A 24,688-nucleotide genomic window follows, 5' to 3' on the forward strand; every position below is an offset into this window, starting at 1 on the left:
ACTGGTCCCAGCTCAGTTCAGGTGGAGACCATCCCAACGGTATAGGTCCCCCCTGTCCCAAAACTGATGCCAGTGTCCCATGAAAAGGAACCCCTCTTTCCCACACCACTCTTTCAGCCACGTGTTAACTTCCCTGATTCTTGCCTCCCTATGCCAATTTGCACGTGGCTCAGGCAGTAATCCGGAGATTATGACCCTTGAGGACCTGTTTTTTAATTTGAATCCTAGCTCTTTATAATCTCGAAACAGCTTCTCTTTCCTAGACTTGCCTATGTTGTTGGTACCGACATGGACCACAACAACTGGATCCTCCCCCTCCCTCTCCAGTATCCTTTCAAGCCGGTCAGAGATGTCCCGCACCCCAGCACCGGGCAGGCAACATCCCATGCGGGACCCTTTATCCTGCTCACAAAGGATACTATCTATCTCCCTGATAATAGAATCCCCTACAGCTACAACTAGCCTATTTACTCCCTCCCCTTGAATGGCCTGCTGAACCATGGTGCCTTGGTCAGCTGACTCATCCTTCCTGCAACCCTGTTCACCATCCACACAGGGAGCAAGTGCCTCATACCTGTTGGACAGGGTGAAGGGCTGAGGCTCCTGAGTTCCTGACTGCTGGTTCCCTTTACTGCCTGACTTGAAGTCACACCCTGCTGTCCCTGGCCACTGGCAGGATTTAATCTACTTACTCTGACAGGTGTGACTGCCTCCTGAAACACATGGCGGGATTCTCCACTCCCGCGCCGAAATGCCCACACCGTTGTGAACGCCGTCGAGGTACACGACGGCGCGAAACGGCCCCGATCCCAACGATTCAGGCCCAGACAATGGGCTAGGATCGGGGCCGCGCCATCTACACGCGCCAGGCCTTGTCGCCGTGTAAAGGCAGCGCCGCATAGATGACGCGGCCGGCGCCGCATAACTGGCGTCACCCGCGCATGCGTGGTTGCCGTCCTCTCTAAGTCCGCCCCGCAAGAAGATGGCGGACGGATCTTGCGGGGCCGCGAAAGGAAGGAGGTCCTCCTTCAGAGAGGACGGCCCGACGATCGGTGGGCACCGATCACGGGCCACCCCACATTTGAGGTTCCCCCCCCGGTGCAGGATCCCCACTCAACACCCCCCCCCGCAGGCCGCCCCCCCCCAGCGTTCGCGCGCTGTTCCCGACGGCAGCGACCAGTTGTGGATGGCGCCGGGGGGAACCCGCCGTTTTGGCCTGGCCGCTCGGCCCATCCGGGCCTGAGAATAGCGGGGGTGCCGGAGAATCGTCATTTTGGGTGTCTCCGGCGATTCTCCGGCCTGCGGCCCGCGGAACTCGACCGGGCCGTTCCCGCTGCTTGGGAGAATCACGGGAGGGCGTCGGACCGGCGTCCCGGGAAATTTTGGCGGCCCAGGCGATTCTCCCAACCGGCGCGGGAGTGGAGAATCTCGCCCACAGTGTCCAGGGGCGAAATTCTCCCGAAACGGCGCCATGTCCGCCGACTGGCGCCCAAAACGGCGCCAATCAGACGGGCATCGCGCCGCCCCAAAGGTGCGGAATGCTCCGCATCTTTGGGGGCCGAGCCCCAACATTGAGGGGCTAGGCCGACGCCGGAGGAATTTCCGCCCCGCCAGCTGACGGAAACGGCCTTTGTTGCCCCGCCAGCTGGCGTGGAAATGACATCTCGGGGCGGTGCATGCGCGGGAGCGTCAGCGGCCGCTGACAGTTTCCCACGCATGCGCAGTGGAAGGAGTCTCTTCCGCCTCCGCCATGGTGGAGACCGTGGCAGAGGCGGAAGGGAAAGAGTGCCCCCACGGCACAGGCCCGCCCGCGGATCGGTGGGCCCCGATCGCGGGCCAGGCCACCGTGGGGGCACCCCCCGGGGCCAGATCGCCAGCGCCACCCCCAGGACCCCGGAGCCCGCCCACGCCGCCTTGTCCCGCCGTTCAAAAGGTGGTTTAATTCACGACGGCGGGACAGGCAATTTATCGGCGGGACTTCAGCCCATCCGGGCCGGAGAATCGAGCGGAGGGGGGCCCGCCAACCGGCGCGGCGCGATTCCCGCCCCCGCCGAATCTCCGGTGCCGGAGACTTCGGCAACCAGCGGGGGCGGGATTCACGCCAGCCCCCGGCGATTCTCCAACCCGGCGGGGGGTCGGAGAATGACGCCCCAGATAAGTCTCCCCCTCCCGGATGTGCCTCAGTGTTTGAAGCTCAGACTCCAGCTCATCAACTCTAAGCCGGAGCTCTTCGTGCAGCCAACACTTACTGCAGATGTGGTCGCTGCAGCTCGCAATGGGATCTGCCAGCTCCCACATCAAGCCGCTCAAGCACATAACCTGACCAGCCATCTCTAATTAATTAATTAGTTTAATTTAAGTTTACGGGTTTAGCTGTGTTTTTTTTAAATTTGGGGCAGATTTGCTATCAACCAATCAGATCACAGCTTCCCTCTGACGTCACTTTTTTTTTAAAAACTGGAAAACACATGAGTGCAGCCTCAACCGGGACCTTGGATTCATGTCGCATTATTCACCCCCCACCATCTGGCCTGGGCTTGCGAAATCCTACCAACTGTCCTAGCTTGAGACAATTCACACCTCTTTATCCTGTGATTATCCCTCTCTCCAGTTGCTCCGTCTGGACCTGTAAAGACTTAATTACCTGCAAAGACTCACATTCAAAGTATCGTATTGCATCTTTGACTTTGTCTGTATATAAGTTTCTGGAACATACCTCTTCATTCACCTGAGGAAGGAGCAGCGCTCTGAAAGCTAGTGATTCAAAACAAACCTGTTGGACTTTAACCTGGTGTTGCAAGACTTCTTACGATGTTGAAAGAGGCTTGGATGTGTTTGTAAAAGGAACACAGAAAGTTAGCATGTCGGTGCAGGAAGCAATTGGGAAGACAAATGGCATGTTGGTCTTTGTTGCAAGGGGAATCATAGAATTTACAGTGCAGAAGGAGGACATTCGACCCATCGAATCTGCTCTGCTCCTGGTAAAAGCACCCTACCTAAGCCCACACCTCCACCCTATCCCCATAACCAGTAATCCCACCTAACATTTTTGGACACTAAAGGCAATTTATCATGGCCAATCCACCTAACCTGCACGTCTTTGGACTGTGGGAGGAAACCGGAGCACCCGGAGTAAACCCACGCACACACGGGGAGGATGTGCAGACTCCGCACAGACAGTGACCCAAGCTGGGAATCGAACCTGGGACCCTGGAGCTGTGAAGCAACAGTGCTAACCACTGTGCTACTGTGCCGGTTAGATCGGCAATGATCTTATTAAATGGCGGAGCAGATTCAAAGGGCTGAATGGGCTATTCCTGTTTCTATTTCTTATGGTTGAATAAATTGGGCTTATATTCTCTGGAGTTTAGATGAATGAGAGGAGATTGAAGCCTACAAAATGCTCAAGGGTTGATAGGATGGATGCTGAGATTGTTCTCATTGCTTGGGAAATCTAAAATACAGGGACAGTCTCAGGACAAGGAGCTGATAATTTAGGACTGAAATGTGGATAAGTGTTTTCACTCAAAGTGTTGTGAATATTTGGAATTCTCTACCCCAATGGGGTTATGGATATTCCATCACTGATTACATTTAAGGCTGGGATTGGTAGACTTTTGGTCTCAAAGGGAATTAAGGGGAATGGGGAGCTTGAGGGTGGAGGGGGTGGATTGGTTAGCAGAATGGTGTTGAAGACCATAAGAAATAGGAACAGGAGTAGGCCATTCAGCCCTTCGAGCCTCCTCTGCCATTTAATAAGATCATGGCTGATCTCACACTCACTAAGTCCACTTTTCTGACTTATCACATTAACCCTTAATTACCCTATTGATTACAAACCTATCGATCTCAGCCTTGAGGATGTTCAAGGATTCGGCCTCCACAACCTCCTGGAATAAAGAATTCTAATGATTCACTACTTTAGCACTGGGGCTTCACAGCGCCATGGTCCCAGGGTCGATTCCCTGCTGGGTCACTGTCTGTGAGGAGTCTGCACGTTCTCCCCGTGTCTGCATGGGTTTCCTCCGGGTGCTCCGGTTTCCTCCCACAGTCCAAAGACGTTCAGGTTAGGTGGATTGGCCATGCTAAATTGCCCTTAGTGTCCAAAAATGTTAGGAAGGGTTATTGGGTTACAGGGATCGGGTGGAAGTGAGGGCTTAAGTGGGTCGGTGCAGACTCGATGGGCCTCCTTCTGCACTGTATGTTCTATGTTCTTTGAGAGAAGAAATTCTTGTTCAAATCCATCTTAAATGAGCACCACTTTATTCTGTGGTGATGTCCTCTGGTCCTACACTCTCCAATGAGTGGAAACATCCTCCCAAGGTTCTGTGGACCTGATCAGATTGAAAGGAAATTGAGTGAGGTGAATCATTTGGTAAGAAAGGCAGATAGAAGGAAAACTCACCGAATGTGTCATGTGAATATGCTAAAAAGGAATTTTGAAAGGGAAGGAGAGCAAAAGGAGGAGGTTTTAGTGATTCTAACTCAAAGTGAAGAACCGAATCCAGATGACTCTGAATTTGACATTCTTCAAATTAAATTGGATAACGAGGATGTTCTTAAAAATTGGGATAAATTACCTTCCAGAGGAAAAACGAACTCACCTGAAAGAGTTATTAATATCACATGGGCAAGTTTGTGGAAATAAGTTGGGAAGTACTAAAATGGCTATATATGATGTAGATGTGGGAATGCTGTTCCAATTAAACAACATCCATATCGACTTAACCCTCTAAAATTGGCACAAATTCAAAAAGAAATTGAAAGCATGCTTAAAAATGGCATAATTGAAGTGGGTTGCAGCCAATGGAGCTCACCCATAGTGATGGTACCAAAAATGGACAGTACCCAATGATTGTGTGCGGACTATAGAAAGGTTAAAGCAGTTACAAGAACAGACTCTTATCCTATCCCATGGTTGGAGGACTGCATTGAGAAGGTGGACCAATCACCTTTTATCTCCAAACTGGATAAACTTAAAGGTTACTGGCAGGTACCTTTATCCGAAAGGGCGAAGGAAATTTCAGCTTTTGTGATTCCAAATGGTATATATCAATTCAAATTTATGCCATTTGGCATGAAAATCGCCCCAGCCACATTTCAACGGTAAACTAACAAAGTCATTTCAGGATTACCTAATTGTGCGGTATACATCAGACGATCTGGTGATTTTTAGTCAGACACAGAAAGAACATTTGAAGCATCTGATGGAGTTATTCGATCGACTTCAGGAGGCGGGTTTGGTGATAAACCTAGCCAAAAGTGAGTTTGGAAAAGCCCAAGTCACATTCCTTGGCCATACAATTGGACATGGACAAACGGAATGTGAAAGCAAAAGTTATTGGGGAGTTTCCAATACCCTCGACACAAAGGGAAATAATGTGATTTCTTGACATAAGTGTTTTTTACCGTCAATTTGTTCCTAATTTTAGCAGCGCAGTAGCTCCACTGACGGACTTGCTGAAGAAGTGTAGCAAATTTCAGTGGATGGCGGAGTGTCAACAGGCATTTGACGGCCTGAATGCTATGTTACCACTGCTCCTGTGTTGGCCACCCCAAATTACACAAAACCATTCAAGGTGGCTGTCGATACGAGTGATGTGGGCATAGATGCTGAACTCTTGCAAGGCAACAAAGGAATAGAGTGGCCTATTGGATATTTTCCTGAGAAATTAAATGATCACCAGAGGAAGTATTCAACAATTGAGAAGGAGACTTTGAGCTTGGTGCTGGCTCTGCAACATTTTAACATTTATGTTACCAGCAATTCGTCGGAACAATTGTATATACTGATCATAATCCATTGATGTTTTTGGAACGATTCAGGAATAAAAATGCCAGACTGTTTCGATGGAGTTTATTATTACAGCCATTTTATTTAAAATGATATTTGTGGCAGGATGAGAAAATGTGATAGCCAATGCTTTGTCACGAATGTGATGAAAAGAAGCAGATTCAATGATGGAAGAAAATGGACTGTATTATTATCAATGTTTGTCTCTTTTGTTTTAGTTTAAAAATGTATGTTTATTGTCAATTGTTATTAATGGCAAGTGAAAAGGTGAGAAATGAAACCATCTTTGAAGTTGATGGTTTATTTTTGTTCTTGGGGAGGTGGAATGAGTGCCCCTTTAAGAAATGTTTTTGTCTTATCACATGGCTTCAGTGATGTCATTGTGTGGGTGGAGCTGGGCTGTGGCGCTGTGAGTTTTTACTTTCGCTTTGAGTTTGGACTGGTTTGAACTGCAGATTGAAAGAAGTACCTCTATATTCCAGACTGTTGGTAACTTAAAAGAAATAATTGCTTTCTGGAAGGAATTCAAATTTGCTGTTTGAAAAGGAAAACAGAGGATCAATAACAAGTTTTAAAGGCAGTGAGAATGCCGTGTGCTGGGCCACGCCTTTGAAAAGGGATTTCTGGTTTTAGTTGGATTTTGTTATTGAATTGGAACAGTTAAGGGGGAATTCATTAAGGGTTATACATAGACACTGTAGCTGTGTGGGGTCTCTATGTTTGTAGTTGATAAAAATTTTTGTTGTGTGTGTTTTAATGTTAACTAAATTCTTAGAATAAAGCTTGTTTTTTATTGATTAAAAGTGCTGAAGAAGTCTGTTGAATAGCACCTGAAACCAAGCTCTTGTGCTCATCTTAGCCAAATTCAACATAAAGGTTGCAGGTTGGGGGATTCCATAATATACTCTGGAGTTGTTAAACCCTGGCCCATTATAACAGAAATATAAAAATAGATTGTAACAGCTTAAAAAAAAGGGAAGAGTGTAACTGAAGTAAATGTTGATTGAGTAACAGAGACAGGAAATGATGCTGAATGAGGAAGTGGCAGACATCAAACAAATATTTTGTGCCTATCTTTTTAAAAAAAATTTAGAGTACCCAATTAATTTTTTCCAATGAAGGGGCAACTTACCGTGGCCAATCCATCTAGCCTGCACATCTTTGGGTTGTGGGGACGAAATCCACGCAAACTCCAGTGACCCAGAGCCGGGATCGAACCTGGGACCTTGTGTTGCTCGTTTTAGCCTTAGTTTAATTGCTCTAATTCTGTCACCTTTGCTCTTGAGTCGCCAGGTATCTTTCTGATACCGCCACGTGGTTCAAGTCCGAGTAATGATTAATAATCCAACACACCGCTTAGTAAGAGTTAAATCAACGCTCATTTATTATATACAGCAATTAATACTTATACAATAATTCTACTTCTAAGCTACTTCCTACAACTAACAGGCCAATACTTAACTTTGGAAATGGCCCACCAGGTCAGGGAAACGAATGGCCTTTCGAATGGGTTCTGAGCTTGCGGGATTCAAAAGCTGGTACAGGTCGATAGTCAGGAGTGCCTATCTGGTAGCGATCATTGGAGTAAAACTTACGTCCTCTTGCAGAAGGGTCTCGAAGGGTGCGGAGAGGAGAAGAAGGGTCGATTTGAACTTGGCCCCTATTCTTATCGTCCCCAGGGGCTTCCCGCCTCTCGGGGCGGACCTTGTACCTGGTTCCAAGTGATTGGACTTGGTCCCAATCACTTGGTTCGATATTCTCCAATGCTGGAGAGATTCCTTGATCGAGGGGTGGTCGTTTACCTCTCTTTGTGTCAGCTCCTGCTGGCGCCGAAAGGTCTGGGTTGGCTTTGTGTGTCTATTTTATATCAATTGTTCCCGGGGATTGCTGATTAATATGCAGATGGCTGGGGTGTTGTTATGTTGATGGCTGCAGGTATCGATTCGGTCTGGCTTCCCCAGAGACGAATACACTGTTTTACCTGCAGCGGTAAAAGATGCAGATTCCTCACCAGCAATAGATGATAACTTTGGGGCTAAAAAGAGTGAAAATTAGGGAAATCAATATCAGCAGAGATAAAGTATCGGAGAAACTTAAGGGTCTAAAATCTGACAAATCCCGGCGACTCGATGGCCTATGCGCTAGGGTTCTAAAAGAGATAGCTGCGGAGATCGTGGATGTGCTAGTTATGATTTCCTAAAATTCCTTAGATTCAGGAATGGTCCCATTTGATTGGAGGTTGGCAAATGTCACACCACTTTTGAAGGAAGGAGGGAGAGAAAAATTTTCCATTTCAGCGGCTAAGTGCCAGCTGAAACAGTGAATTCATGGGCGTTTTATGACGCCAAAATCAGCACCGAATCCGGGACCGATGAGAGGCTAACAGCGGCGCTGGATGAAAGTCCTGGTCCTGCGCCTAAAATGGCCGGAGAATGGTCGGATTAGTAGTTGGGAAAATTCTGGAACCTATAATTAAGGAAGTCTTAACAATGCACTTAGGAAAAAACAGGGTGTGATTAGAAGTCAATGTGGTTTTACAAAAGGGAAATCCTGTTTGACAAATTAATTAGATTTTTTGAGGGTGTAACTAGTGGGGTAGATAAAGTAGATGTAATATACCTGGGTTTCCAAAAGACGTTTGATAAGGTGTCACACAAAAGGTTAATAGGCAAAATAAGGACACATGGAGTTAGGGGTAAAAAGATTCGTATGGACAGAGGATTGCTTGACGGAGAGAAAACAGACAGTAAAAAACGGGATTTTTCAAGCTGAAAAGCAATGACTAGTGGAGTGCTGCAAGGGTCAGTGCTGGGGCCTCAGCTATTTACAATCAATATTACTGACTTGGGAGAAGAAACAGAGACTCATGTCTCCAGGTTTACTGATGATAACAAACGTGGAACAGTCAGCTGTGGGAAGGACAGAGAGGTTGCAAAGAGATATAGACAGGTTAAATAAGTGAGCATCAAGATGTCAGCTGGATTATAATGTAGAGAAATGTGATGGAAAAACACAATGGCTGTAAGAACACAAAAGCAGAATACTTTTCAAAAGGTGTGAAACTTGTAACTGTCGATGTTGAAAGAGGCTTGGATGTGTTTGTAAAAGGAACACAGAAAGTTAGCATGTCGGTGCAGGAAGCAATTGGGAAGATAAATGGCATGTTGGTCTTTATTGCAAGGGAAATGGAGTATAGGAATCAATAAGTGTTACTACAGTTGCACAGGGTTTTGGTGAGACTATATCTGGATAACTGTGTGCCGTTTTGAACTCCACATTTAAGAGCGGATATTCCAATACTTGCATTGTCGGTGGTACAGCAAAGGCTCACTAAATTGGTCCCTGGGATGAGGGGGTTGTCCTATGTGAATCATAGAATTTACAGTGCAGAAGGAGGCCATTTGGCCCATCGAGTCTGCACCGGACCTTGGAAAGAGCATTCTACTTAAGCCCATTCAACCCTATCCCGATAACCCAGTAACCAAACCTAATCTTTTTGGACACTAAGGGCAATTTATCATGGCCAATCCACCTAACCTGCTCATCTTTGGACCATGGGAGGAAACCGGAGGAAACTCACGCAGACACAGGGAGAACATGCAGACTCCGCACAGACAGTGACCCAAGCCGGGAATCGAACTTGGGACCCTGGAGCTGTGGAGCAACAGTGCTAACCTCTGTGCTACCATGCCGGTTAGATCAGCCATGATCTTATTAAATGGCGGAGCAGGCTCGAAAGGCTGAATGGCCTATTTCTGTTTCTATTTCTTATGGTTGAGTAAATTGGGCTTATATTCTCTGGAGTTTAGAAGAATGAGAGAAGATCTGATTGAAGCCTTACACAATGCTCAAGGGTTGATAGGGTGGATGCTGAGAGATTGTTCCCATTGCTTGGGAAATCCAAAACATAGGGACAGTCTCAGGACAAGGGGCTGTGCCTGCACCACATGCCGGCACCCATATCGGCCGCCATGGCTAGGTGCCCTGGTCAATGAGGCCACCGCTACCCACCGCCTAGGCTGCAAGCGTCAGTCGGACTGTCTAACACTGTCGTTTTCTGTCCAACCTCTCAGGTGAAGGCCGCCCATAACAGCCAGGAATGGGAGAAAACTGGAGGCCACTGCTGGACAGCTGGACCAGCGGCCTCTCATCGTGACTGAGCAGCAGGCCCTGGATGTGGCTGGCAGTCCTGAGGAAAGGGAAGACGCTGGGGTTGGGTTTGCCCACTTAGTTGCGCTTCCCCGTGACACATGGGTCAAAACCTCACCAACACCACCCCCACACCACCCTCATGCCCACGCCCACACCACCCTCACATCACCCTCATCCACACCACCCTCACACCTCCCTCACTCCCATTCCCACACCACTGTCACCCCCACCTCCCGAACTCCCATACTACCCTAACCCCCACCACCCCCACTCCCCCCCACCCCCTCCGCCCCACGGTCTAATCAATGCCACAACCTGAGCCCCCCCTTCATGTGCCGGCCAGCGACGAGGATTCCGACACGGACAGGAGCCGTCTTATGCCTGTGACCCAAGACACCCCGAGTCCGGGGATGATACTGATTTCCTGGCACAGCTGTCTCCAACCCCATCCATCATCCAGAGACACTCACCTCAGTTGGGCACTTTAGTGAAGAGCCCCTTCACCCTCTGGTGTGCACCACACTGCTGCCCCGGTTCTTCAGGTGGAGGTAGGACCTCACGAGAGGGTAGGCGGTCAGAGGGCAGGCTGACCCCAGGGACTAGCTGCCGTCCAGACAGGTTTTGCGTTTCTGGAACAGACAACCCCATCTATAGCGGAGATGCAGTCGCAGAGTCAGGGGCTGCATGAGGGGATGATTGCGGGCATCCAGCACCTGCAGGTGGGCAGCATGGGCTATACAGTGCCTCAGCTGGCAGTGCGGATGCTGCCCACGCATGCCCCCCCCCTCATCCTCGTACCTGTGGTGTTGGGTGCTCTGAGGTACAGATGAACCAACACGGTTGCAATTGGTACAACTCTGTTTTATTCCAACTTGCTATTTACAGATTTGTCTTGATACTCTGCACGTGGTGACTCTCTGAGTGTGTTGTTAATCAGGTCCTGTCCTTGTCCTGGTCTCTAGATGGACTGGCCACCAGGTGTCGTGTTTCTTGTCTTATACTGTCTCTGTCCTTGTCTGTGATTGGCTGTCGTGTTATGTGTGCTAATTTGTCTGTTGGTCTGTCTATCATGATGTGTGTGTTTGATTATCATGACATCCCCCCTTTTTTACAAGATTATGTGCCTACGTGGTTATAAATATGAATGTGTCCTGAGTGCAGCTAAAAGTGTGTGTGTGTGTGTGAGATTTACAGCATGTACATGTGTCATAACTATATACATGGGACGATGTCGGGTGTGTCATGCTAACGAGGTTGTACCATAACAAAACAAGAAAAAAAACTTTGAAGTGTGGTCCGGTCAAACGAGATCTGGAATGATAAAACAGTAACATGTTACAATACAATAGTTGCTAAACTTTGACATGTGAACAGTCTCATAGGTCCAGTCTAGTAGGTGTGCGACGAATTCGGGTTGACCGCCTCAAGGGTGGGTCGAGAACCACCGGCTGAGGAGCGAGCCTGGCCACGGGTGGCGATGGAAGGGGCATGGTCTATGGCAGCTCCACGAAGTCACTATCAGGAACCAGTGGAGGACCCGGCGTCTGTGTACTGTTCCGTTGCGAGCGTGGAAGGAGGCGAAGGGCTCGCCGATTGCGCCTACGCACGGATTCATCCGGCATGCGTACTAGGAATGAGCGGGGAGCCACGCGTCGGAGAACATCGGCAGGTGCTGACCAGCCACCATCTGGTAGATGAATGCGGACTTTGTCTCCAGGGGCCAGGGGGGGAAGATCAGTTGCCCTTGTGTCGTACGAACGCTTCTGGCGATCACGCTGCAGTTGCATCTTATGCAGTACCGGAGCATGGTCTGTTGTTGGTGCCAGGATGGAAGGCACAGTTGTTCTGAGGGTGCGACCCATCAGCAGCTGTGCTGGCGAGAGACCCGTGGCTAGCGGGGCCGAGCGATAGGCCAGCAGGGCGAGGTGAAAGTCCGATCCGGCAGCAGCAGCTTTGCAGAGAAGCCGCTTGGCAATGTGAACGCCCTTCTCCGCCTTTCCATTGGACTGGGGATGCAGAGGGCTGGACGTTGCGTGTGTGAAGCCATACAAAGCAGCAAAGGACGACCATTCCTGGCTGGCAAAACAGGGCCCATTGTCCGACATGACAGTCATCGGAATGCCATGGCGAGCAAAGGTGTCTTTGCAGGCCCTGATGACAGCAGACGACGTCAGATCATGTAGGCGTGTGACTTCTGGGTAATTGGAGAAGTAGTCCACTATGATGACATAGTCCATGCCAAGCGCGTGAAATAGGTCGACACCCACCTTCGCCCAGGGGGACGTCACCAGCTCATGGGGCAGAAGCGTCTCAGGAGGTTGCACCGGCTGAAACCTTTGGCAGGTTGTACAGTTGAGCACCATGTTGGCAATATCGTCACTGATGCCCGGCCTCTCGGGCCCTCCATCTGCACTTCTCGACCCCCAAGTGGCCTTCGTGTATTTGATTGAGAACCAGCTGGCGCATACTGTGCGGAATGACGATCCTGTCTAGCTTCAGAAGGATCCCATCAATGTTGGCTAGGTCGTCCAGTACATTATAGAACTGCGGGCACTGCCCTTTGAGCCAACCTTCTGTCATGTGGCGCATCACTCGCTGTAAAAGGGGGTCGGCCGCTGTCTCTCTGCGGATGCGGGCCAGACTGGAGTCGTTAGCCGGCAGATTTGCCGCTGTCAAGGCCACTTGTGCCTCGACTTGACATACGAACCCCTCCGCATCCGGTGGTGTACTCACTGCTCGGGATAGGGCATCCGCCACGATGAGGTCCTTCCCTGGAGTGTAGATCAGTTGGAAATCATACCTCCTGAGTTTAAGTAGGATGCGCTGGAGGCGAGGGGTCATGTCGTTCAGGTCCTTGTTTATTATGTTGACCAGGGGGCGGTGGTCAGTTTCGACCGTGAATCGTGGAAGACCATATACAAGTGGAACTTGTCCAAACCAGTTAGCAAGCCCAGGCATTCTTTTTCGATTTGCGCGTAGCGCTGCTCTGTGGGGGTCATAGCCCGTGATGCATAGGCAACCGGGGCCCATGACGACGTGTCATCCCTCTGCAGGAGCACTACTCCAATGCCGGATTAGCTGGCATCAGTTGAGATTTTGGTGGGACGAGACGTGTCGAAGAACGCCAACACTGGTGCCGTGGCAAGTTTGTGTTTGAGCTTCTCCCATGCCAGCTGGTGTGTATGTTCCACTGGAACTCTGTAGATTTTTTTACGAGATGGCGCAGAGCCGTTGTGTGGGAGGCAAGGTTGGGAATGAATTTCCCGAGGAAGTTGACCATGCCCAGGAATCGTAGTACAGCCTTCTTGTCGGCCGGCCGCGGCATGGCTGTGATGGCACTCACCTTGTCTGCATCCGGACGGACCCCTGACCGGGAGATGTGGTCCCCCAGGAACTTCAATTCGGTCTGGCCAAAGACACACTTGGCTCGGTTGAGGCGCAGGCCATTTTCCCGTATGCGGGCAAAAACGCGTTGGAGACGATGTATGTGCTCCTGCGGTATGGTGGACCAGGTGATGACATCGTACACATATACACACACCCCTTCGATGCCTTCCATCATCTGCTCCATGATTCTGTGGAAGACCTCGGATGCCGAGATGATGCCAAATGGCATCCGGTTGTAGCAGAATCTGCCGAAAGGGGTGTTAAAGGTGCATAGCTTTCGGCTGGACGGGTCCAGTTGGATCTGCCAAAATCCTTTCGAAGCATCCAGTTTGGTGAATATCTTGGCTTGGGCCATTTCACTGGTGATTTCCTCCCGTTTAGGTATGGGATAGTGTTCCCGCATAATGTTATCATTTAGGTCTTTAGGGTCTATACAGATGCGGAGCTCTCCAGAGGGCTTCTTGACACACACCATGGAGCTGACCCATGGCGTGGGCTCCGTGACCCTGGATAGGACCCCTTGGTCCTGGAGATCCTGCAGCTGCAGCTTGAGGCGGTCTTTAAGTGGCGCAGGAACCCTGCGAGGTGCGCGAACGACCGGGATGGCGTCCGGTTTGAGGCGAATTCTGTATGTGTATGGCAGTGTTCCCATGCCTTCAAATGCCTCCTGGTTGTGAGCGAGAGCGATTGTAGATTTGCGTTGAACTCAGCATCCGGGAAGTCAGATGTGTCGTCTGGAGAGAGAGACAGAATTCGCTATACAAGGTGGAGAGCCTTACATGCTTGTGCCCAGCAAGGAATCCTTCGATGAGCCAACTATTTCAAATGAGAGTGTGGCCGTGTGTGTTTTGTGTGTCACCTGGAGCTGGCAGGATCCCATGGCCGGGATAACGTTCCCGTTGTAGTCGATCATCTTGCACCGGGATGGCTGGATAGGTGGTTTGACCTTCATGGCATGGAATGCTGAATACGCTATGAGGTTGGCGGATGCGCCAGTGTCCAGGCGGAAAGGGATCTGCGATCGGTTGACCGTCAGGGTGGCACTCCATTCATCGGCCGGATTGATGGTGTTGACGCGGTTCACATCAATGACCGCAACCCGGAAGGCATCTTGGTCATCTGTGTCGTTGGGTTGGATGTCCTGATGTGTGGGCTGGACGGTCCTCACGTGTCTGAGAGGTTGTCGGAGATGTGTAGGATCCATCGGTTGAACCGCTCGACAGTAGGCAGCGGTGTGGCCCATCTTGCCACAGCGTAGGCATTGTCGGTTTTTTGCAGGACATTGCCCTTTTAAATGTGCAGCTCCACAGTTGCCGCACGTCATGACGTCACGGCGTTCGTTACGCCACTGCGCATGCGCAGTTCGGTCTTGCATCGGGCGCGCCTGCGCAGTGCATCCCCCGATGTTGCCGTTGGTTTTGGCGCGCACAAACGCGGGAGACCTCGAAAAGCGCGCGAAACGGTCGCCCTCGTCCGGGTCGCGGGCCGGGAGGTACTCGATTACCTGGATGCGTTCGGCCTCGTGGGCGGCCTGGCTTGCCGATTCGATCGCGAGGGACCCCCTCCGTGCCGATTCGGTCGCCTGAAATTGGGCAAAGCGGCTGGTCGCATTTTCATGGAGGACACAGGCTTCCACCGCAGATGCTAAGGTCAGGCCTTTAATTTTAAGAAGCTGCTGGCGTAGGCCACTGGAGGCAACGCCAAAAACGATCTGGTCCCGGATCATGGACTCTGAGGTGGTGCCGTAACCGCAGGACTGCGCGAGTACGCGGAGGTGCGTCAGAAAGGGTTGAAAGAGCTCATCCTTACCTTGCAGGCGCTGCTGAAAGATATACCTCTCAAAGCTTTCATTTACCTCAACGTTGAAGTGCTGGTCGAGCTTGAGGAGGACCGTGTCATATTTGGATTGGTTCTCGCCTTCCACGAACACCAAGGAGTTGTATACATTGATGGCGTGCTGACCTGCGGTAGTGAGGAGCATGGCAATCTTTGTTTCGTCCGAGGCACTCTGTTTTTCGTTGGCTCGCATGTACAGTTCAAATCGCTGCTTGAAGAGCTTCCAGTTGGTGCCCAGGTTCCCAGCGACTTGCAACTGCTGCGGATTATTGTTGATGTCCATGGCTCAGGATGGCAGATTTGCCGGCAGGTATCGATCCACTCACTTGGTACCATGTGGTGTTGGGTGCTCTGAGGTACAGATGAACCAACACGGTTGCAATTGGTACAACGCTGTTTTATTCCAACTTGCTATTTACAGATTTGTCTTGATACTCTGCACGTGGTGACTCCCTGAGTGTGTTGTTAATCAGGTCCTGTCCTTGTCCTGGTCTCTAGATGGACTGGCCACCAGGTGTCGTGTTTCTTGTCTTAGACTGTCTCTGTCCTTGTCTGTGATTGGCTGTCGTGTTATGTGTGCTAATTTGTCTGTTGGTCTGTCTATCATGATGTGTGTGTTTGAATATCATGACAGTACCCTGGCGTTGTCAATGCCCGGCACCATGGGGCCTCTGGCCTGGCTCCTGCCCCTGATATCAGGGGTGCCATCGGCTGGCACTTCCCTTGCCTGCGGTAAATTCTGTGGCCCCCGCTCAGTGGGCGTTCTCCTTGGGTGGGCGGGCTGATGCCCCGCAGACAGGTGGCGGCCGGGTGGGGGGCTGGGTGGTATAGCAGAGGGTGGGGGCATCCATGATGGTGTCATTCTGCAGAATCAAGGCCAAGGTGGGTAGTCAGTGAGGTGTGCAAAATGGCTGCCTTGCAGGCCGCGGCAATGGCAGGCCATATTGGACACCGCCCCAGTCCCATGGGGGATTGCCCTGCCACACGTCCCATAATCCCGCTCCCAGACCTGGCAGGCCTAAGTCCAGCCCGGCAGGCCACGATCGCGTGTCTTACCTCCTCTCTCTCCCTCATTAGCCACGCGCTGGTTTCACTATTCGTAAAAGCACAAGTGAACCGCGCCGTTGGGAATTTACCCCAGTGGAGGCAGATGATCACGGAGGCCCCAGAGAATACCGGGTGGAGCACGCTAATGATATGCCAGCAGTGTTTATTGTACATATGTTCTGGGTCGCATTGATTTCGCTGTCGGGTCGACGGAGAATTGCGATTTGGTGTGAAATTGGTGTCAATTCGCCGCCAATTGCGTTTCCGGCGTCGGCGGATGGAGAAACCCACCAAAGATGTTTGCTGTGAGGGGGAATAAAACTTAATCAACAAAGAGTTTGTTCAGAGACAAGAAATTGAATGAGGATAAATGGATGTTGTTAGGGTAAATAGGTACTAGAGAAGGGTAAGAAGTATTATTAATGGTGAAATTTCAGTGAGTCACAATTAGCTACATAGAAAGAGGAATAGGCTATTCAGCCCGTCTAGCCAATTCTGCCACTCAATTAGATCATGGCGGATCTGTATCTTCTTTTACCCATCATGGTTCTGCAGCCTTAGTTTTGAAAGTTTCAATTGACCTCAACAGCTTTGTGGCATGATGAGTTACAGATTCATAATACCCTTTAAATGAGAAAGTGCTCTCTGACAGCATCCTGAATAGCCGAGATGTCATTTCCCTTGTAGTGGACTCCTCCATCAGGGAAAACAGATTCCCTCTCGATATCCACGCTATCAAATCCATTAATCGCCTTAAACACCTCAATTAGATCACTCATTAAACGTATATATTCAAGATAAAATTAGCATAGTCTATGCACACTTGTCCCAATAATTAAATCTTTTTATCCTAATAGAATCAAAATTGTGCCCAAAGAATTTTTATAGCGCAGAAGGATTCGGCCTGTCAAGTCTGCACTTGCTCTCTGGAGGAGCATTCTACCTAGTCCCAGTCCCTTGCCGTATCCCCGTAACCTGCACATTCTTTTCAGATAACAATCCAATTCCCCTTTGAATACGTTGATGGAACCTGCCTCCACCATCCTCTCACGAAGTTCATTCCAGATTCCACTGACGCTCTGGGTGAAATCTTTTTTCCTTGCATCACTCTTACTCATTTTCACCCATTATTTTGAGTCTGCGCCATCTAGTTTTTGATGTATCCTTGAGAAGGAAATGTTTCTCACATTTTACCCTGTCCATACCCCTCATTCCTGAATATCTCCATCGTCTCCTCTCAGTCTTCTTTTCTCCAAGGAAAACATACCCATCCTCGTATTGTTTATCCCTGGAATCATTCTTATGAATTTCCTCTGCACCCGCGCCAATGCCTTCACATCATTCTTCAAGTATGGCTGCCAGAATTGGACACAGTTCTCCAGATGAGACCTAACTAATGTCTTAGATCAAGGTTTTTCAAACTCAGGGTCACAACCCGCAGGTGAGTCGCGGGTAGGTGTTAGGTCGTGGAGCGATCGTTTGTGGCGTTCCCGATCGCGGGAAGACGTTCCCAACTGCCGCGACCTGCTTTTAAGAATGCCAGCCGCGAGCAGTCCCTGATTGGTTGCGCCGTTTGAGAGGGCGAGCTGTGTGCTGGTCACCGCTCACAGAGCGGTGGGGAGGGGTGGGGTGGATGGGGCTGACGGGCGCCCACGTGGACGCGATGCTAACAGTGGTGGCCCCAGCTTGGAGCTCCACTCTGGTGCTCGTCCTTTGCGCGCTGCTCGGCTCGTCCCCCACCACAGATTGGCAGTATGCAACCTGCGGCTAGTTGGTCAATCCGTTCAACATCCAGCACAAGGTCCGCTTGCACGCCCAATTCGGTAAGTACTGGTCGGTAAGTGGTCTGTGACTGAGGTGGATACAGCGAGAGGAAGCCAGGCCAGATTTGTCGGAATACTGATTAAACAAGGCCAGTCAATAGGGCTGACATATGTGAACACTGGAAGAAACCTTCAGTCATCACTTTGTGTCAACACTCTCTGGAAACCAGGAGGTAAGTGCTTTTGGTGAGAATGGAGCAGGAGGTGACTTGGATGTTTGGATAGTGCAATGCAGTGCAACTGGTAAGAAATAGTGTGACGTTGTGCGTGTTTGACAAGTTACTTCATCTCCTCTAAAGTCACAGTTTGTAAAGTAAAAACAAGATTGTACTTTTTTCCATAATTGGTTAAATTTCCTTTTTAAAAAAAAATATATTTATTAAAGTTTTTTAACACAATTTTTCTCCCTTACAAACAATAACCCCCCCCCCGTAACAAAAAAACAAACGGGAAATCGCGCAGAGCAAGATATGTACATGGCAAAATTATATATTTACACAGCTTTGTACACTGGCCCTCTCCCGTACGTGCCAGTTTCCCCCACCCTTCATGTTATCTCTTGCTCATCCACCCTCCCAGACAGTCCCCCCTCCCCCCCCCCCCCCCCCCCAGGACGTTCCACCCTCCCCCCCAAGGTTGCTGCTGCTGCTGACCGACCTTCCTCTAACGCTCCGCGAGATAGTCTAGGAACGGTTGCCACCGCCTGTAGAACCCCTGCGCAGACCCTCTCAAGGCGAACTTAATCCTCTCCAACTTTATGAACCCAGGCATATCATTTATCCAGGCCTCCAGGCTGGGGGGCTTCGCCTCCTTCCACATCAGCAAGATCCTTCGCCGGGCTACTAGGGACGCAAAGGCCACAATGCCGGCCTCTTTCGCCTCCTGCACTCCCGGTTCGTCCACTACTCCAAATATTGCTAGCCCCCAGCTTGACTTGACCCGGACTTTTACCACCTGAGATATTGCTCCCGCCACTCCTCTCCAGAACCCCTCCAGTGCCGGGCATGACCAAAACATGTGGACATGGTTTGCCGGGCTCCCTGAGCACCTTCCACATCTGTCCTCCACCCCAAAGAACCTACTCAGCCTCGCCCCCGTCAAGTGCGCTCTGTGGACCACCTTAAATTGTATCAGGCTGAGCCTGGCACACGAGGAGGAGGAATTAACCCTACCTAGTGCATCAGCCCACAGACCTTCCTCGATCTTCTCCCCCAGCTCCTCCTCCCATTTACCCTTCAACTCTTCTATCAGCGCTTCCCCCTCTTCTTTCAACTCCTGGTGTATTTCCGACACCTTGCCCTCCCCGACCCATACCCCCGAGATCACCCTATCTTGAACTTCTTGTGCCGGGAGCAACGGGAATTCCCTGACCTGTCGCCTCACAAAAGCCCTCACCTGCATATATCTAAAGGCATTTCCCGGGGGTAACTCGAACTTCTCCTCCAGTGCCCCTAGGCTCGCAAACGTCCCGTCGATGAACAGGTCCCCCATTCTTCCAATCCCCGCCCGATGCCAGCTCTGGAACCCCTCGTCCATCTTCCCCGGGACAAACCGGTGGTTACCCCTGATCGGGGACCACACCGATGCTCCCATTGCACCCCGGTGCCATCTCCACTGGCCCCAGATCCTTAGCGTTGCCGCCACCACCGGGCTCGTGGTATACTTTGTCGGCGAGAGCGGCAGCGGTGCCGTCACCAACGCCCCCAGGCTCGTTCCTTTACAGGACGCCATCTCTATCCTCTTCCATGCCGCCCCCTCTCCCTCCATAACCCACTTGCGGATCATCGCCACATTTGCTGCCCAGTAGTAGCTCCCCAGGTTTGGCAGCGCCAAACCTCCTCGATCCCTACTGCGTTCCAGGAACCCTCTCCTTACTCTCGGGGTCTTATTCGCCCACACAAACCCCATAATACTCCTGCCTACTCTCTTAAAAAAGGTCTTAGTGATCACGATGGGAAGGCACTGATCCCCGCCTGCAATACAAAGAGCTCACACTTCCCTACATTGAGCTTATAGCCCGAAAACTCCCCAAACTCCCTTAGAGTCTGCAAGACCTCCACCATCCCCTCCATTGGATCCGCCACGTACAGCAATAGGTCATCCGCATATAGCGACACCCGATGCTCTTCTCCCCCTCGGACCACCCCCCTCCATTTATTAGACTCCCTCAATGACATGGCCAATGGTTCGATCGCCAATGCGAACAACAGGGGGGACAGGGGGCACCCCTGCCTCGTCCCTCGGTACAGTCGAAAGTACTCCGACCTCCGCCGGTTCATCACTACACTCGCCATCGGGGCTCTGTAAAGGAGCTTAACCCAACTGATAAACCTTCCCCCAAATCCAAACCTACGCAGCACCTCCCAGAGGTACTCCCACTCTACTCGGTCAAAGGCCTTCTCCGCGTCCATAGCTGCCACTATCTCCGCCTCTCCCTCCTCCGATGGCATCATTATCACGTTTAAGAGCCGCCGCACATTGGTGTTTAGTTGCCTGCCCTTTACAAATCCCGTCTGGTCCTCGTGGATTACCCCCGGGACACAATCCTCGATCCTCGTGGCCAGCACTTTTGCCAGCAACTTTGCATCCACATTGAGGAGCGTGATCGGCCTGTACGATCCACATTGCAGTGGGTCCTTGTCCCGCTTTAGGATCAAAGAAATTGTCGCTTCCGACATTGTTGGGGGCAGGGTCCCCTCCTCTCTTGCCTCATTAAAGGTCCTCACCAGTAGCGGGGCCAGCAGGTCTACGTACTTCCTGTAAAACTCCACCGGGAATCCGTCCGGTCCCGGGGCCTTCCCCGCCTGCATGCTCCCCAAACCCTTGCTCAGCTCCTCCAACCCAATCGGTGCCCCCAAACCAGCCACCTCTTGCTCCTCCACCCTCGGGAATCTTATTTGATCTAGGAATCGTCTCATCCCCTCTTCCCCGCCGGGGGCTGGGATCTGTACAGCTCTTCATAAAAGGCCTTGAATACCTCGTTTATTTTTGTCGCACTCCGAACCGTGGCTCCCCTTCCATCTTTGACTCCCCCTATTTCCCTCGCTGCCATCCTCTTACAGAGCTGGTGTGCCAGCATCCGACTAGCCTTTTCCCCATACTCGTAGGTCGCCCCCTGCGCTTTCCTCCACTGTGCCTCCGCCTTCCCTGTGGTCAACAGGTCAAACTGTGGTCAACAGGTCAAACGGTTAAATTTCTAAAGGCATGGGAATATATTTAAAACAAAATTTGTGTGTAAACATATGGATGCACATGTTCAGCTGAAGTTGTTTTAATTTTTAGCAGTAAAAAGTCATAAATTTGGAAAAATTAGGTATTAGAAATAAAGTTTCAAAATAAAAAGAAAATGCCGGCCACGACCGGCCTTTTAATATGAACGATGAGTCTTTCCGCTAGAGGCAGCGGCAGAAAGAAGGCACCCGGCACGTCAATGCATTGTTTGCAAAATCATAGAGGTGAGATTCCTCCATTTTGTAGCTGCCAGCAAGCAAGCACCAGGACTGTGTGAAGAACTGAAGATGGGTCATTTTGTAATAAGATAGAGAGGGCCAAAGATACAAACAGACCAGGATCTCACAACTAAATTTACTGGAAAGAGCTTCTCAGGAGAGTCCACGGTAGGACAAGGCAGTGCTGGTGTGAGCTGTATCCCGAGCTCCAGGGCCTCTGGTGAACAAACAATTAAGAAGAAACTGAATTCATGAACAAAGCAGTATAAAGGTGATTTCTTGAGGTATGGCTTTAATTGCGCCAATGCAAATAAGGATGCAAAGCCCATGTGTGTTATATGCAGGGAAGTACTGACAAATGAAGTTTAAAACCCTCAAATCTTCAAAGGCATTTGAAGACTAAACATGTCGAATTCGAGGACAAACCTCTTGATTTTTATTCAACGCATGCAGCAAGAACTTAAATCGTTAGCTGAAGTCCTTAGCAGAAATGCAACATTGAATGACAAAGTAAGAGAGATCGTGAGGACCAAGCAGGCTCACCTGCCGCATTAAAGGTAAGCAATAATGGTGTTTCGCGAAGATCGGCCGGCGTGGATCGCTAATGTCAGCCGACATGTCTCATGAACGTTGGCCGGCATGGGTCCCGAAGGTCCGCCGGTTGGTTAAAAAGTTTTGAAAACAATGTCTTAGACAAGTTCAACGGAACAAGGTAAATGAGCTTGTTGCGCACATTGAAATTGGCTGGTACAATGTTGTGGGCATCACAGAGACGTGGCTGCAAGGGATCAGGGCTGGGATCTAAATATCCAAGGGTATATGTCCTATCGAAAGGACAGGCAGATGGGCAAAGGGGGCGGGGTTGCATTGTTAGTAAGGAATGAAGTTAAATCGATAGCAAGGAGTGATATAGGATCAGAAGTCATAGAATCTCTGTGGGTAGAGTTGAGAAATCGCAAAGGTAAAAAGACCCTGATGGGAGTTATGTACAGGCCCCCTAGCAGTAGTCAGGATGTGGGACAGAAAATAAATCAGGAGACAGAGAAAGCATGTAAAAAAGGGCAATATTACAATAATCATGGGGGACTTCAATATGCAGGTGGACTGGGAAAATCAGGTTGGTAGCGGATCCCAACAAATGGAATTTGTGGAATATCTAAGAGCAGCCTGTGACAGAGCCTACGAGGGAACAGGCAATTCTGGATTTGGTGATGTGTAATGAGGCAGACTTGATTAGGGTACTTAAGATGAAGGAACCCTTAGGGAGCAGTGACCACAATATGATAGAATTTACTCTGCAGTTTGAGAAGGAGACGCTGCAATCAGATGTAACGGTATTACAATTAAGTAAGGGTAACTACAAAGAAATGAGGGAGGAGCTGGCCAGAGTTGATTGGAGAAGGAGCATAGCAGGGAGGACAGTGGAACATCAATGGCAGGAGTTTTTGGGGGTTATTAGGGAGGCACAGCAGAAATTCATCCCAAGGAGAAGGAAACATGCTAAGGGGAGAACAAGGCATCCATGGCTGACGAGGGATGTCAAGGACAGCACAAGGGCTAAAGAAAAAGCACACAAAGTGGCGAGCATAAGTGGGAAACCAGAGGATTGGGAAGCCTTTAAAAGCGAGCAGAGGAGAACTAAAAAAGCAATAAGGGGAGAGAAGATGAAGTACGAGTGCAAGCTAGCTAGTAATATAAAGGAAGATAGCAAGAGATTTTTTTCAATATATAAAAGGTAAGAGAGAGGCAAAAATAGACATTGGACCACTAGAAAATGTGGTTGGAGAAGTAATAATAGGAAACAAAGAAATGGCAGATGAACTGAATAGTTACTTTGCATCAGTCTTTATAGTGGAAGACACCAGTGGGATGCCTGAGCTCCATGAGAACCAGGGGGCAGAGGTGAGTGCAGTGACCATTACTAAGGAGAAGGTTCTGGGGAAACTGAAAGGTCTGAAGGTGGATAAGTCACCTGGACCAGATGGACTACACCCCAGAGTCCTAAAAGAGATAGCTGAGGAAATTGTGGAGGCATTAGTGATGATCTTTCAGGAATCACTGGAGGCAGGAAGGGCCCCAGAAAACTGGAAGGTGGCTAATGTAACACCACTGTTTAAGAAGGGAGGGAGGTTTCCGGGTGCGGCGATGACCAGCTGAGTCGCACGTTTCGGCAGCTCCCTGTGAAACGGACTTTTGGGCTCTTGATAGGAGCCCCAACGGCAATTTTAACGGCTGAAAACACCGTGCGGTAAACCAGAAGGGTGTTCCCCCTGGACACGGATGGAAAAAGGAGAGGAAAGTGGCCGGATTGCAGCGGATCCTTTGGAACAACGGCAAGGAAGGCAAGCAGAAACCAAGATGGCGTCGGAAGGTGGCAGTTTCATATGGGGCCCTGAACAACAAGAGTTTTTGAAACGCTGCGTGGAGGAGATAAAAAAGGAAATGAAGAAAGAGTTGTTGGCCCCGATATTACAGGCGATTGAAGGGCTGAAAGAGGAACAAAAGACCCAGGAGCAGGAGCTTCGGGTCGTGAAGGCGAAAGCAGCAGAGAATGAAAACGATATACAGGGCCTGGTGGTGAAGTCGGAGATACAGGAGGCACACCAGAAACGATCTGTGGAGAGGTTGGAGGCACTGGAAAATAACGCAAGGAGGAACAACTTGAGGATTCTTGGCCTTCCTGAAGGTGTGGAGGGGGCGGACGTCGGGGCATATGTGAGCACGATGCTGCACTCGTTGATGGGAGTGGAGGCCCCGACGGGTCCGTTGGAGGTGGAGGGAGCATACCGAGTTATGGTGCGAGGATCGAGAGCAGGAGAAGCTCCCAGAGCCATAGTGGTGAGATTTCTCCGTTTTAAGGATAGAGAAATGGTCCTTAGATGGGCGAAGAAAACTCGGAGTAGTAAATGGGAGAACGCGGTGATCCGCGTCTATCAAGATTGGAGTGCGGAGGTGGCGAGAAGGAGGGCGAGCTTTAATCGGGCCAAAGCGGTACTTCACAAAAAAAAGATAAAGTTTGGAATGCTGCAACCGGCAAGACTGTGGGTCACATATCAAGGGAGGCACCACTACTTTGAGACGGCGGATGAAGCGTGGACTTTTATTGTAGAAGAAAAATTGGAATGATTGGACTACGAAAATGAACGTTTGGACAAAGTGGTGGGACGAGTGGGGGGGGGTCGAAGAGGGATTGTATGATT

This window comes from Scyliorhinus torazame, chromosome 3, assembly GCF_047496885.1.
Source record: "Scyliorhinus torazame isolate Kashiwa2021f chromosome 3, sScyTor2.1, whole genome shotgun sequence".
NCBI classification, from domain to species: domain Eukaryota; kingdom Metazoa; phylum Chordata; class Chondrichthyes; order Carcharhiniformes; family Scyliorhinidae; genus Scyliorhinus; species Scyliorhinus torazame.